The sequence below is a fragment of the Mchenga conophoros genome, linkage group LG3 (genome assembly GCF_057382185.1).
Source record: "Mchenga conophoros isolate Kocher_MC1m ecotype Shallow Benthic linkage group LG3, M_conophoros_male_GT1.1, whole genome shotgun sequence".
Lineage (NCBI taxonomy): Eukaryota > Metazoa > Chordata > Actinopteri > Cichliformes > Cichlidae > Mchenga > Mchenga conophoros.
The window spans coordinates 9,101,829-9,116,230 of NC_140528.1; the positions used below are offsets into that span (position 1 = coordinate 9,101,829).

At 44.4% G+C, this 14,402-nt stretch overlaps 1 protein-coding gene; it reads left to right on the top strand.

Annotated features, from left to right (window-relative positions):
• LOC146577177 (protein NLRC3-like) overlaps positions 1 to 14,402 on the top strand; it is a 311,857-nt gene that overhangs the window by 231,326 nt on the left and 66,129 nt on the right.

Below are 14,402 nucleotides of genomic sequence, written 5' to 3' on the forward strand. Positions count from 1 at the left end.
GTATGTGATTATTACAGATGTAATTCATATTTCAGAGTAGTAATTGTAAATTACTTCGTGTAATCAAGATGAGAGGCCACGGCTATAAAAGCGAAGGTGGATTTGGGAAGTCTATCGCAGCCATGTCCTGTCCGTATACGCGAGCCACCCATTGCGGAAGGTGCGAGATTGATAAGGAGAGTCCTCAGAATCCAGCGTATATTGCGGGATAGACAGGATCCTTTAGCTCAGCGCGACAGTGTGCTCATAGAGAGATATCGATTTTCCCGTGAGGGTATTATTCACTTAACCAACTTGTTGACGAGGGGGTGCAGGACCACCACCTGTCTTTTTTTGCGCTGCCCCTTTTCTTGGTTGCTGTTATAAACAAACAAACAGATTATTTCAGGGTCTCTGTCCAAGAGACGACAAGCAATATAAGTGATAAATATTACCATTCTGTAGAATATTCTTATATTTCACTTTTACTTGTTCCCATGTTCTAGTGGGTCCTGTTGTGGCTCTAATGTGAAAGGGGATATAATATAACATAATGTAATATAATATAATGTAATATAATATTGGATAATATGGTGTGATATGATAAATCTACCCTACCACCTACTGGTGTTGGCCAGAGGGGCCGATGGCGCAATATGGCAGCCTGGCTTCTGTCAGTCTGCCCCAGGGCAGCTGTGACAGCTACCAGTGTGTGAATGTGAGAGTGACTGAATAGTGGCATTGTAAAACGCTTTGGGTGCCTTGAAGAGCGCTATATAGATCCACTCCATTATTATTGTTATTATTAAATTACTTACGAGTTTAATTTGTCAGCAACTTTCTGCCAGCCCTCTCTCCTTGCTTTTGCAGCCTTTGCAGTGTTCCCTTGCGTTTTAATTAGACTCTGAAACTCCTAAAATCCCTCACTCAAGAGTTCTTGCTCTGCTGCCGAAGAATACTGAGCGCGCTCCTTCGACATTTTCGCCGACCAATCAAAGGGTTGCCGATCAATGTTTCTACTATCGATGCGTAGCCCCTGTTGGGCCACCCAGTGATCTCACATTACTTCATCCAGCTATACTAATCGTCAACAACAGGTGTGTTCGGGGAACCGGAATAGCGAGCTCAGAGTTAGCGCGATGATTTGATCTTGGATGTGTCATTTGATCTTGGATGTAGTAAGCGACGTACGAAGAACGGGCCCCTGGGGCCCGTTCTTCGTACCTCGCTAAGTAGGTTAGCCGGATTAGATTGTTGACGATTTCGCGTGATCCTGGATCAGTCGGTTCCCCGAAGCTCATCCGGGACTTGCTGTCATAGCAACAGAGCCGTAAGCGTAAACCTGCTCGGGAGCAGGTTTACTTTATGTAAACAGGATTAGATCGCGGCCACGCAGGTATGTCCGCGTCATCATACGAAAGCAACAGCGACATTCCGCCACCGTTTCACCACAAATAAATAACATCAATGTAACTAAAGATAATGCAGCACTTGATCCTTTTATTGATTCCACACAGATACATACAGGTCAGTCCCTAAAAAAAGGGAAATGTACGAGTAATCACGCTATGGCATGTAGGTGATCACGCCAGATGCAACACACATTCCACAGTAGAGGAATAGCAAATTACGTCGTGTAATCAAGATGACAGACCACGGCTATAAAAGCGAAGGTGGAAGTGGGAAGTTTGTCGCAGCCATGTCCTGTCCGTTTCTACGCGAGCCACCCATTGCGGAAGGTGCAAGAGTGATAAAGAGAGTGTTCAGAATCCAACGTATATTGCGGGATAGACAGGATCCTTTAGCACAGCGCGACAGTGTGCTCATAGAGAGATACCGATTTTCCCGTGAGGGTATCATCTACCTAACCAACTTGCTGGATCCCCATGTTAAGAGTACCACCCACCGTAGTCGGGCATTAACAACTGCACAAACTGTGTGCATTGCCTTGCGCTACTTTGCGAGTTGCACGTTCCTGTACACTTGTGGAGACGCAGAGAACGTTGGGAAAAGTGCCGTCTGCCGGGCCATTCGCAAAGTGTACCTGGCACTCAAGCATTTCCTGGGTGTGTTTGTGGTTTTTCCAAGCCACTTAAGACCACAGGTCGTCAAACAGGGCTTTTTCGCCATTGCAGGTACAGTAAATTGGATAGTGAATGTGATGCAATCATGACCTATGTCGGTAACTGTAGCTCCAACGTCCGCAGGCTTCCCGAATGTGATTGGCACCATAGACTGCACACACATTGCGATCAAGGCCCCCCCAGGCCCCACTGAAGGGGACTTTGTCAACCGAAAGGGGGGCCACAGTATAAATGTGCAGGTGAGCAATACTAACACTCCAGATGGCAATATACGATGGGAGGAGTGTGGTCACACATAATGGAATCCCACAGATGGTGTGTGACTCGATGTGCCATATCACAAATGTGGAAGCAAAATGGCCCGGATCAGTGCATGACTCACGGATCTTCAGAGAGTCAGGGTTATGCACATCATTTGAGCGTGGTAAGTAAAAGAGGCTTATGTTGATGCTACATACTCATGTCGGGCCTAACATAACAGCATTTCTTCATTACACAGGGGCCTACGATGGGATCCTCCTCGGAGATAGAGGTTATGCATGCAGGCAGTACTTCATGACACCGTTCCCTGACCCCAACCCTGGGCCACAAACCCGCTACAATGCAGCCCTAGCCAGGACAAGGGCACGCATTGAAATGACCTTTGGGCAACTGAAGGAACGATTCCAGTGTCTAAAACGCCTGAGGGTTGCACCTGACAGGGCATGTGACATTATTGTTGCATGTGCCGTACTGCACAACATTGCCACCATCAGAAGAGAGAGGACCCCCGTGGTGGAGGTGCAGCCTGATGATGACCTCCAGCCAGTGCACCTGGACCAACCTAGTGGCAGAGCTGCACGGGACAGGATTGTGCAACACAATTTCGCATAATAAAAACATGACATGACACATTTTCTATTGACGTTTATTTGAGCATCGTTGTCTGTCCCACCACACACAGGCCAGTCATCAGTTGCCTGGGAAAACAGAGCATGTATACTGCGTCACGCAGGGTCAGCAATAGTGCTCCGTATGAACATGTATTCCTACTTACTCTGGAGTTCCTTTTGAAGCACCTCGATTTCCAATTGTAGTTTATGCCTCATTAGGGCTTGTAGTTCGATCTCACCTAGGAGCTTTTGTTTCTTCAGCTCAGTGTACTCTATTTTCTGCTGGAGACTTCTCTTGTAGAGCAGACGTATGTCACCCTGTGTCAATTGTGGTGACAACATTTAACGGGGAATACATGTCATATAGGCAGTATAATTGATCACAACACTGCCCACCTCTGCATCAGCAGGCCTCTCTGCCGGCCTCTTGGCCTGCAAATCATACTGCAGTCAGACACACATGGCAGTACACAAGTAGATGGCAATTCAGGCCAATTCATGCATGTACTCACAGGGTCTTCCTCCAAACCACAGTTATCTGACAGGGTTGCGTCACTGTCCTGTACAATGGTAACACAATGGTGTTACTAAGGGGTGTGGTACAGCCTATAGGTCTGTACAATTGGGTGGGGACAGATATATGTATATCTCCCAACTTACTGTGCATGTTCCAGTCACCCCTTCCATGGGAACAGGTAAAAGTGATGGTGTGTCATGTAACACTACACACAGAGAAAACCCACAGTGCCAATGAATGAATGTCACAGTTCGAATAGCATTTTCATTTAGGCAACAACCACATATTTGACATTGTGCACATGGAATCATGAGCCCATTCACCAGTTATGTAGGTGCTGCTGCTACTGCACCCCGGCTTCTGGTCTCCGGAAGAGCTGCCCCCAGGGATGCCCTCAACAATGGGTCTGGTGGCATTCAACCTTAGGGCCAGCTCCTCTGCTGGGGTGTGACGAGGGGGTGCAGGACCACCACCTGTCTTTTGTTGCTCTGCCCTTTTCTTGGTTGCTGTTATACACAAACACAGGGATTGTTTCAGGGGTGTCTTTTCAAGTGACTGACAGCAATATGAGTGTTGGATATTACCATGCTGTAGTATGTTCTTGTATTTCACTCTTACTTGTTCCCATGTTCTGGTGGGTCCGGTTGTGGCTCTAATGTGTAAGAGGATATCATGTGGTATGATTTGATATGATAAAATATGATATGGTATGGTGCCATGTAATATGTTGCATTACTTACGCGTTTACTTTGTCAGCAACTTTCTGCCAGCCCTCTCTCCTTGCTTTTGCAGCCTTCGCACTGTTACCTTGCGTTTTAATTTCACTCTGGTACTCCTGAAATCCCTCAATCAGGAGTTCTTGCTCCGCTGCGGTGAAGTACTGTGCGCGCTCCTTCGACATTTTCGCCGACCAATCAGAGGCTTGCCGATCACTGTTTCTGCTATCGATGCGTAGCCCCTTTTACGGCACCCAGTGATCGCGCATTACTTCATCCAGCTGTAGTAATCGTCAACAGCAGGTGTGTTCGGGGAACCGGATTAGCGAGCTCACGGTTAGCGCGATGATTTGATCTTGGATGTGTCATTTGATCTTGGATGTAGTAAGCGACGTACGAAGAACGGGCCCCTGCACCTCAGCGCTGAGCTCCACATCACGCCCTGTGAAAGCACAGATATAAATCTGCTGCAGTGAGAAGAACTTTACCCAACACAAGTGTAGAAGTAGACATTTGACTTTACCTACAACCTGTTAACAACAAAGCTTTCATTGCCTCTGTTGTTGATGTCATGTAGGACTAATCATACTTCACATCAGCCATGCACACGTCAGAGGATCTCCAGGCTTTCAGTAATAAAGCCAAGCAGATGATGTGAACATAGCAATAGTAAAACATGCATCATAATCAGCTGTATGTGTCGACTATGTGGCACCTCAGTCTTGTTGGCATGAAGAAAAGTTGTGTAACATGTAGCATAAGGGCTGCAAAGACATCATGTAGACAGCAGTCGTCTGTTAGTCGTAACGTATCTCCTGTTAAAGAGTTAAATGTGCGTTCTCCATCTCTGTCCTCTCACAGCTCGCCGTATACCAACTCCAGCTGTGGTAACCATGGCTGTGCCCATCAACACGCTGAAGCTGAGACGCCACCCGTCAAAATAAAAGTCTTAGTTCTGATATTTTGTAATGAGTTTGTAGATTTCCCACAGCTGATCGTAACAGCAGGCTGCCGGTTTGGAGAAGCCAGTCCAGGAATACTGGAACAGAAGCTAAACAAAGTCCTGCTGTGAACAGCACCAATATGGATTTTACACATCCATCCATCTTTTCAGCTCAGGGTCGTGTGTGTGCACCATGTTTACAGAAACTGGAACGTGACTCCACTTGTGGACAAAATGAGCGTCGCCAAGAGTTTGAAGGCGTTTTTGAGACTAAACATGGTGTTTTAGTGTCAGGGGTACGATTAGGTTGTGGTTAGGTTTAGGGCTGAAGGTTAGGGTCAGGCATTCAGTTTTTAGGGTTAGGGTTAGGTGTTAGGTAAAGCATTACATCAATGTCCCCACGGAGATATGAAAACAGGACTGTGTGTGTGTAACCCTATCCCAGCTGTTATTAGGCAAGAAGCAGTTAAACTGTGGGAGGATGTCAGGGTACCAGGAGAGAATCAGACATGGATTCAAACTCAGGACCTTCTTGCTGAGAGCAGGTTTATCCCACCTACAAAGATCATCTGTTTAAACGTGCGCTGTAACTGAGTATTTTTTAAACATGAGAAACCGAATATAAGGGTTGCTCTGCCACTGCTGCCTTGACCGGTTACTTCATTTTATCCAGTGACCACGTTGGCAGCATCAAAGCTGAGTAAGGCCACGCCCACACTTACACCGGGATTTTTGAAAACGTAGATTTTTCTGAGCGTTTGTGCCTTTCCTCCACACGTAAACGGCGTTTTCACTGAAAACTGAGATTTTTGAAAACGTCTTGTTAAGTCTAATTGTTGAATGTTGCCATTGTGTTTCTTAAATTTGTACTGTCTTAGTTCAAGCAGTAGGATCAAAGCCATTCCTTTGATCCTGACCACCTCTCCAACCACTCTGTGCTGGGGGAGGTTTTATTGTAGATACATCCTATCTGAAAGATCTGTTTCTTTTGATGTAAGCTTCCTGGGTTTACGACCCTTTGGTCAGCAGGAGGTCTGACACACACACACACACACACACACACACACACACACACACACACACACACACACACACACACTCAGTGTATACATTTACATACAGTGCCTTGTCTTTGTAACCAAAGGGGGGTTGCAAGGGGAGGTGTTTAGTAAACTATTGTTTGAAGTTTGTCAATAAAAGGCAGCGAGAGGAGGCCACCATCGGGGTCATTTTCGGTGGACACAGATGAGAGGCCTCCCTTGCGACCATTGTTACTTTTTCCACAGCGAGTGTTAACTTTACGACTTTTCACAGCTCCTCTGGAATCTGGATGGCCGACACCTGACAACCAGGATGAACCGTGTGTTTGGCTGATGTTTGTTTTTCTTTAAGAGTGCTTGTAAAGGATTCAGCACAGACAGACAAGTGACAATTGAACAGATGTGCAGTGGTTACAGAATAGTTACATGGAGCTCATTATCTGACCACACTGTTGGGCTCATGGTGAGTAACAAACTTAAGGGACGTCACTGATTACAATGTGGAATGACGTTGAGATGTTAAATAATTTGGAACAAATTATGGGAAAAGTAGGAGTTTAATGAGTTTAAAATAAACCTGCAATGATACTTGTCTCTGTGATGCTGAATACTTTACTACTCTTATGATCTACAGTTGGTTGCAAATGTGAAGTTGTTTTATCTTTAAGACTTTGTCTTCTAGGATACAGGAGCTGGGAGCTAAACAAGCTGAAAATTTAAGTGCTGACTAATGTTTTTACACAGGGTTACAGCTTGGAGTGAAGCTGCTCCAAGGGACAAACCCTGGAGATTGTTTTAGGGAGACTGTGCAACATTCTTGTACATGTCTCATTGGGGAGTTGACACGTGGCGAAAGCCGTGTGGCGAGAGCAGTGTCATTTTTCAATTTGTAGATGTCGTGAGGTGCCATGACGAGAAGGAGTGACTGAGAGGATTGTCCACAAGATGGAAGCTGAGGCCTGGAGAGAGTCTTCAGGAGGATCGGAGATCACCTTCAGCACAGAGAGCTGTGCTACTGGGCTTCCAAAGGATCGTCACGAGGAGACTTTGCACAGCAAATCTTAAATAAAATGAAAGAATTTCGACGTTGACGTTAAGGAAGACAACTAACGTGTACGACGTGCTCTGCCTTAAATCTTCAGCAGCGTTGGAAAATGGAACCTGAGGGAGCGTGCCAAGCTCCAAAAAGTGACAGCGCAGAGGAGGTCCAACGATGGACTTGTGGTTCTGTGAACAGCACAAATGCCAGGTGACTGTAAAATAACTAACAGCACTTTTTCCACAAGTGAAGCCAGTAACTTACTATCCTAAAAGATTAGCTCTAGTTGCTCGTGCTTTACCTCCATGCGTGAGATCAGTATGTGCAGCAGCTTAAGCTGTACAATGTTTCAGGAAATAGTTTATTTCACCTTTTGACATTGTTAGTTCCACACGAGGTAGATGTTTACTATTGCAGACTAAACTTACATTTCTGTCACCTACAAGACACTTGTCTTTAATGTTACTGTTACTCTCACAACCACACATATTACCATAAAGTGGTGCACAATTCTGAATCTGTCCAACCCTTTTTGCCAACGGAGGAGGGCACTTCTCATGAGTGTAGAGAGCGCGAGGAGAAGAAGTGCAAGCTGAGGGATGACTTAATAGATGTGCCACTCGTTGAGGGAAAGGTTTGGTTTGTTGATGGTTTGAGTTTACAATAGCAGAGGGACAGACTAGAACAGGTTTTACTGTAGCAGACAGTGAGAGAGAGTTATCTATGTAGGACAACTAGCATGTTTCATATTTGCTTGAGCAGCAGAGATGCTAGCTTTAACGGAAGTGTGTAAAGCTGTAGAGAGACAATATACACTGATAGACAGTATGTATTTGCTACTGTACATTTCTTTGTAGTGCAGTGAGTGAGACGAGGTGAGACAACTTCTACAGGGAAACCTGTAGAGGTTGTCACACCTCGTCTCACTCACCCTAATTTACGAATAAATTCTTTACAAATCCTACCATGTGAATTCATTGATTTTTTTTTCACATTCTGACTCTCACAGTTGAAGTGTACCTCTGGTGCAAATTACTGACCTCTGTCATCATTTTAGGTGGTGGAACTTGCACAATCGGTGGCTGACTAAATACTTTTTTGCCCCACTGTACCTCTCCCACCTGGAAAACAAAGACTCATACATCAGGGTACTTTTGGTTGATTACAGCTCCGCTTTCAATTCTGTGATCCCACACAAACTCACTCACAAGCTGGTGAAATGTAGAACATCCAGACTCAACAACTCCATCTTCCCCACTGCTATCAGACTCCTGAACAGCTGACCGACCTCAAACTGCAGTTTGCACATCAGGTCACTTTGCACACTAAGTTCATTTTGCACATTAAACTCCATGTACATCCATGTACATCGACATCTGCAGACCACACGTGTCTTCAGTTACTTATTTGTACTTATTTGCAGTTATTTATCTTTTTATTTTATTTTTTTTTATTATTTTCTATCCTCATTTTTATGTTTTTATTATTCTTATCTTGTTCTTTTAACCCTTATCTAACTTGGCATTGTGCATGCTCTTTCTTCTGTACATATGACAATAAACGCTTTGAATCTTGAATCTTTGAATCTTGAATCTGTTCACATCTGTATGTTTCAGCTTTGTCCTTCAGTCACAACCTGGTGCATCTTCATCTTAACTCCCTGCTTCTATCGTGGTTAAAGCTGATGAATCCTCTGAAGATCAAACACTGATGGTGTTATTGGAGCTGAGTGAAGTTTGATGGCTTTATTATCCAGGCTGTGACACATGGCAGCTGTCAGAGCAGAACACATGAAGTCAGCAGTTGTGTTTAGATTCAGTTTAAATTCAGGGACACGGAGCCCCTGTTGATCCTCTACCTAATCACACGAGCCACGGTGTGAGAACGGGTGTGGGTCACAATCAGCCAAGGTTTTGGGTGAACCCATTGTGAGATCTAGCCCCACGCTATCATGTGATTTCCTGTGATCAAATGGCCCAGGATGTGAGTGGGCGTTAAGGTGTCCATGTCCCTCTTCGGTGACACTCCCATAGGGCTTAAAATCTGGGACTCTCCACCATTTGACCTTCGAACTGAAAAAGCTTCTCGGATGAAGGTGAAACGTCTTCAAGCAACTTAAAGAAGTCCAGACGCTTTTCTTTCCAAGCTCCTTCAACAACATCATTCATAGAACAACTTCCAGCTTCTTTTGCTCGGCTACAGTTTGGATGGATTTGCATTTAAAGATGCAACAAGACTAAAATGGTTAGGGTCAGGAGGTCAAAGGTCAGAGCTCCTGTGGGTCTGAGGGCGGCCTCACGCTGGAGAAGGATGAAGGAGTCTGACCTGAGCCAGTGTTTGACATGAACACATCAGCACTGCTGTCAGTGAGCCTAACGACAGCCGTTAGCATCATTTCAGTGTTTCAGTCATAAAAACACTTCCTGTCACTGTGGTGGTTACAGTGACATCATGCAGTTTGTGCTTTGACCTCCAGAGGGCGACAAATCAGCACAGACAGAGAGCTCCATTCAAACTTTGCTGCCATCAGGAATAATTCTTCAAATATAATCATCAGTGTTTGAGCAGCTATGATATCAGGGACAATCTAGACATGTGTGACAATACTGAACATGTCACATGACACACCTCAAACATCATGTGATCCACTCTCAGTCTGCACTTTCATTCATGACTTCAACAGGTTGAAATGAGCTTTGAAGAAACATCAGTTCAGTGCTGAAATATTTAAACGCTGCAGGAAGAACAACAACAAAGTGATGACGGATGTTTGTGCTTCAAACAGGAAAACCAGCAGAAATAAATCACAGCCTGCCAGAGGTTTGGAGTTTCCGAGGTGCAACTGAACGCAGCACAGTATTCCAATGCTCCTGATTGTCCTCAAACGTCTCTTTGGGTGTTTCCTTCCTGCTCAAAGTTTACTTTCACTTCCTGAACTTCGTGGAGTGGAGCTTGTTGTTGGTGTGTGAAGAAACTGTAAGTTTGCTTTGTTTCCTCCTTTAACAGTTTGTCTTTAGGAACTTTACTGTTTGTTCAGCTCGTGTTTGATTTCTTCACACAACAAACTGTGTGTGTTTGTATTTCCGGTCTCTCCATTAAAGTCAGTGTGTAATGTTTCCTGGCTAACATCAGCTGTGTGCAGCTTAGTTCAGCACAAATCTGCCGCTCCATAGTTCACGGTAACGGACTCACAGCTGGACCAACGAGGCCGAGTGTGTCCGCCACTCTGAGCTACGTTCGTGTTTGTGTACTTGTAGTTTGTACTTTGAGTTCACTCAGAGCCCACAGAGGACGCAGCGTACGTGATGACGTCACAGCCCTTTACCTCCTTTACTGTCACTGTGATTAATATTTACACACGAGACACCTGCAGAGCTCTGACGCTAAGCTAGCACACAGCACAGGGCTCTAGAGTGCGACCAATTTGGTCGCAAATACGACCAAATTTTTCAGTGGTGCAACTAAAAAAAGACATTTGGTTGCACCTGTGCGACCAACTGTTCGGGTAGCAAAAAAAATAAATCTGCAACCTTCCCTGTGGTCAACAACAGACACACATTATGCCCCTATCGTGGACTAAACCAATCGGAGATAGTCAGGGGTGGGACCTCTCTGATTGGCCGTGGTCCAGTTGAAAGTGCAGGTGGAAGTGGGAGGTGAGTATAAAGCGATATCAATTCATTAAATCCTGAATCGACTTTTAAATATAACTGTGATTTGCCAGAAACGCCAGATTCTCAGATTAAAGCTCACAAAACCAGTTCAACAACAACCAAACAGCAGATGAGAGCAGGTACACGGATTCCACAGAAAGACGCAAACACAGACCCGACGCATCAGAATCAGCTTTGTCTTTCTCGGCTTTCTCACCCGACGGCCCGCAGACGGACACGCTGTCGGAGCTTAGCGATCCTGATGCATCCGGTCCGCGCTGTGCTCACGTCTTTTTGCGCTGATTCTGAGCTGCAGGTTTTGTCTCTCTTTCAACCAAAATTCACCGAGCCAGCAGCAAAAGAAGCAGCAAACTGCGCTTCACATTTGATCAATGTCGTCATGAATTTTGCTGTTTTGCTTCCACGACTATTAAAATCACACTCCATGCACAGCTAGCTCTCTCTCTCTCTCTCTCTCTCTCTCTCTCTCTCTCTCTCTCTGTACTCCAAGAACAGTTTCCCGTCTCCAATCTCTGTTTGACCTCGGACAAGAAAGCCTGTTTTTTCTGTTGTTCAATACTGAAGAAATTTAAACTTCATATGCAGAACATTGTAGAATATTTTTAAGGTTATCTGCTATAAAAAGCCAGACCAGGAAAATCTCCTTCATGTTTTTCTGTGTTTTATTCTCAGTTACTTTAACACAAAGGCATCTGCTGTGATGTTCACAATTCTGATGAAGTCAGTACTGATAAATGATCAGAATTATAATATTTCTGACTGTCTGAGGCTAAGTTGAATCGAATCGGGACTTTGAAAACCGGAATCGAATGGATTATAGAAATCAGTGATGATACCCAGCCCTATGAGCAGCCTAGGCACGACAGAAGTGGATGTAGCTGTAATAGGAAAAGAACTATTGCTCACTTTTCTGTTAAGTTAAGGCCTGATCCTTCTGAAATTCATAGCCAGTGCTCTGACACGGTGTCATCAATCTTTGAATGCTGAAAAAGCACAGTGTATCCAGAAAAACACATTATATTATATAAATTATTATAAAATTTGTGTGCGCCTAACTTTTGTGCCGGTACGCCTAACTTTTTAAAGTTAGGCGTACCGGCACGCCCATGGCAAAAAGTTAGTCTAGAGCCCTGCAGCATGCTAACACTAAGCTAAAGCTAGGCTAGCCTAGAACCCAGAGTGACGTAAAGCTGAGTAAACACTGACCCCAGACCAGCACCGTGATAAAGTGAGCTGCTGCTGCTGAACTTGAACAGGTAACAAAGTGATGAGCAGTCAGGCTGCAGGTTTCTACCTGTTCATGTTTCTACAGTAGAATCACTTTGAAGTGTCTTTGTGCTGTTTCATCTTTGATTTGTGTTCATAAACACTCAGAGAAACATCACGTGACCTCATCAGGATCTGTGTTGGTGTGTGGGGCTGTACCTCAGCTTTATGTTGTTACATGCTCATTTGTTCATTTTACACAGTAACATCAAAGTAATGTTATGAGGAGTAATGAAGTAACGTACTCCATTACTTTTAATTAAAGTGTTCTGTGTAATATGTGTAATAATGACTGTTTTGAGTAATGACCAACACTGATCACAACAAAGAGGAAATGCCTCCAACATGCACAAACATTTGAGCCACAACATGCAGTTAATGTGCACAAATGTCTTTGATATGCTGCTCAGTGATGGTGGTGACTGTCAGAGCAGAGCTACTGAGAATCAATAAGTAATATCAATGATGGGATCAGAATCACTAAATTCTTCTCATCCCTGTCAGTATCATACATGTGCTGTATAATGTGATAAATGTAGAGGTGCTGGCTGTTCTCTCACTCTGCTGTTTAGCTGTAAAGGACGCCTCCCTGCCTTTGTCTCATTCATGACCTTTAATAGTCTCTTCTAACATGCAGAGATCTGTATGATCTGTTTCATAGAGTCTAACCAGCCTGTACAGGTAACAACAACAGTCACTGCATCACTGACACACAAACGTCATCTCTGTCAATAACAACATTCATACATGGAATAAAAACACATCAGTGGATCATTGCTGGAGCTGATGTTTGTGCTCCTGGTGCAAAGGCTCTCAGTTTCCTCCTTGAAATAACATCAGTGGTGGGTCAGCGACATGCTTTCTTTCCCTCTCAGGTTTAAATATCTGGGACTCTCCACCGTTTGGTTTTAGAGCTGAAGAAGCTTCTCAGATGAAACGTCTTCCAGAAACTTAAAGACGTCTCTTTTCTCTCCAAGCTCCTTAGATCACATGACCTGGATGACTGAACCTACAGACATATTGACCTGGTTTCATGGTCACATGACAGGTCAGAGGTCAGCGACTGTAACTCAGTTCCTCCTGTTAATGTGAACTCGCTGAGTGTTTGTGGTTTACCTCTCAGACTGACTGAAGATGATGATGGAGGAAGAGGAGGACAGAGCAGAGTCTGCAGGGTCCAGCTGTCCGTCTGTGAGGAGTGACCGGTCCAAAGAACGACCTCCAGACTTCAGTGGTGAACCTGGAGCAACGAGGTCAGAGAGCTGAACTCACTGAGTAACAGAAATAATTCTGCACTGACATTATAATCAGTGTTGACTCTGGTTGATTGTCTGACTGTGTTTGTGAGCTGAGAGGAAATGAAAATGAGTTTGTAACAAAAATCAGTTTTGTCCAGTTTTCCTGTAAAAAGCTGAACTCTAATCTAAGAGGATGTTACTGACAGGAAACAGCTGCATTATCTGCAGTCTGTGTGATCACAGCTGCTTCAATCATGTTTGTGTCTGCAGAGATCAGAGGTCACAGTCTGCAGGGTCCAGCTGTCCGTCTGTGAGGAGTGACCGGTCCAAAACTCCACCCCCAGACTTCAGTGGTGAACCTGGAGCAACGAGGTCAGAGAGCTGTGATGACTCCTTTACATGTTTGTGTTTCCTGGATAAATATGACCTGAAACATCCTCAGATTGTTACAAAGATTCATTAAAAAGAAAACAATGAAAGAGAAAAGATCCAAATGTTCGACTTGGTCATTTGCTGTTTGAGGACAGTGATGCTCATATCTGTGGGGAAAGTGTGACCTGAGTGGGTTCATGTTTGTCTTTAAAGAACAGAGCTGCTCTGATTCTCTTTGTGTCTGATCTGTTAAACAGTCTGAGAGGTCACACAGAGACCCAGCAGCTAAAGCCTGGATCATACTGGCTGCTGTTACTCCATCAGGACAACACTGAACCACAGTGGTGTGGATGTAGTGGATAAATCCCACCATACTGATGCTCAGAGTTAACCACAGGGAACAAAACCAGATGTTACCTTCAGATTGTGACCTTTGGAGTGAACGATGCAGATTTCAATAGAGAATAAATGTTGTTGTTTTTCAGCTGTGAAGAAAGAATCTAATTTTCTGAACTTAAGAATTTATGATGCTGGAAACAACATGGAGACTATAACACAACATTTCCACTGTGTTCATAGAATGAATGTAAAACTGTCAGACATTCATTAAATATGCAAAATGTCTACAGAAGCATCAGAGGGTCAGACGTGAAGCACTCAGT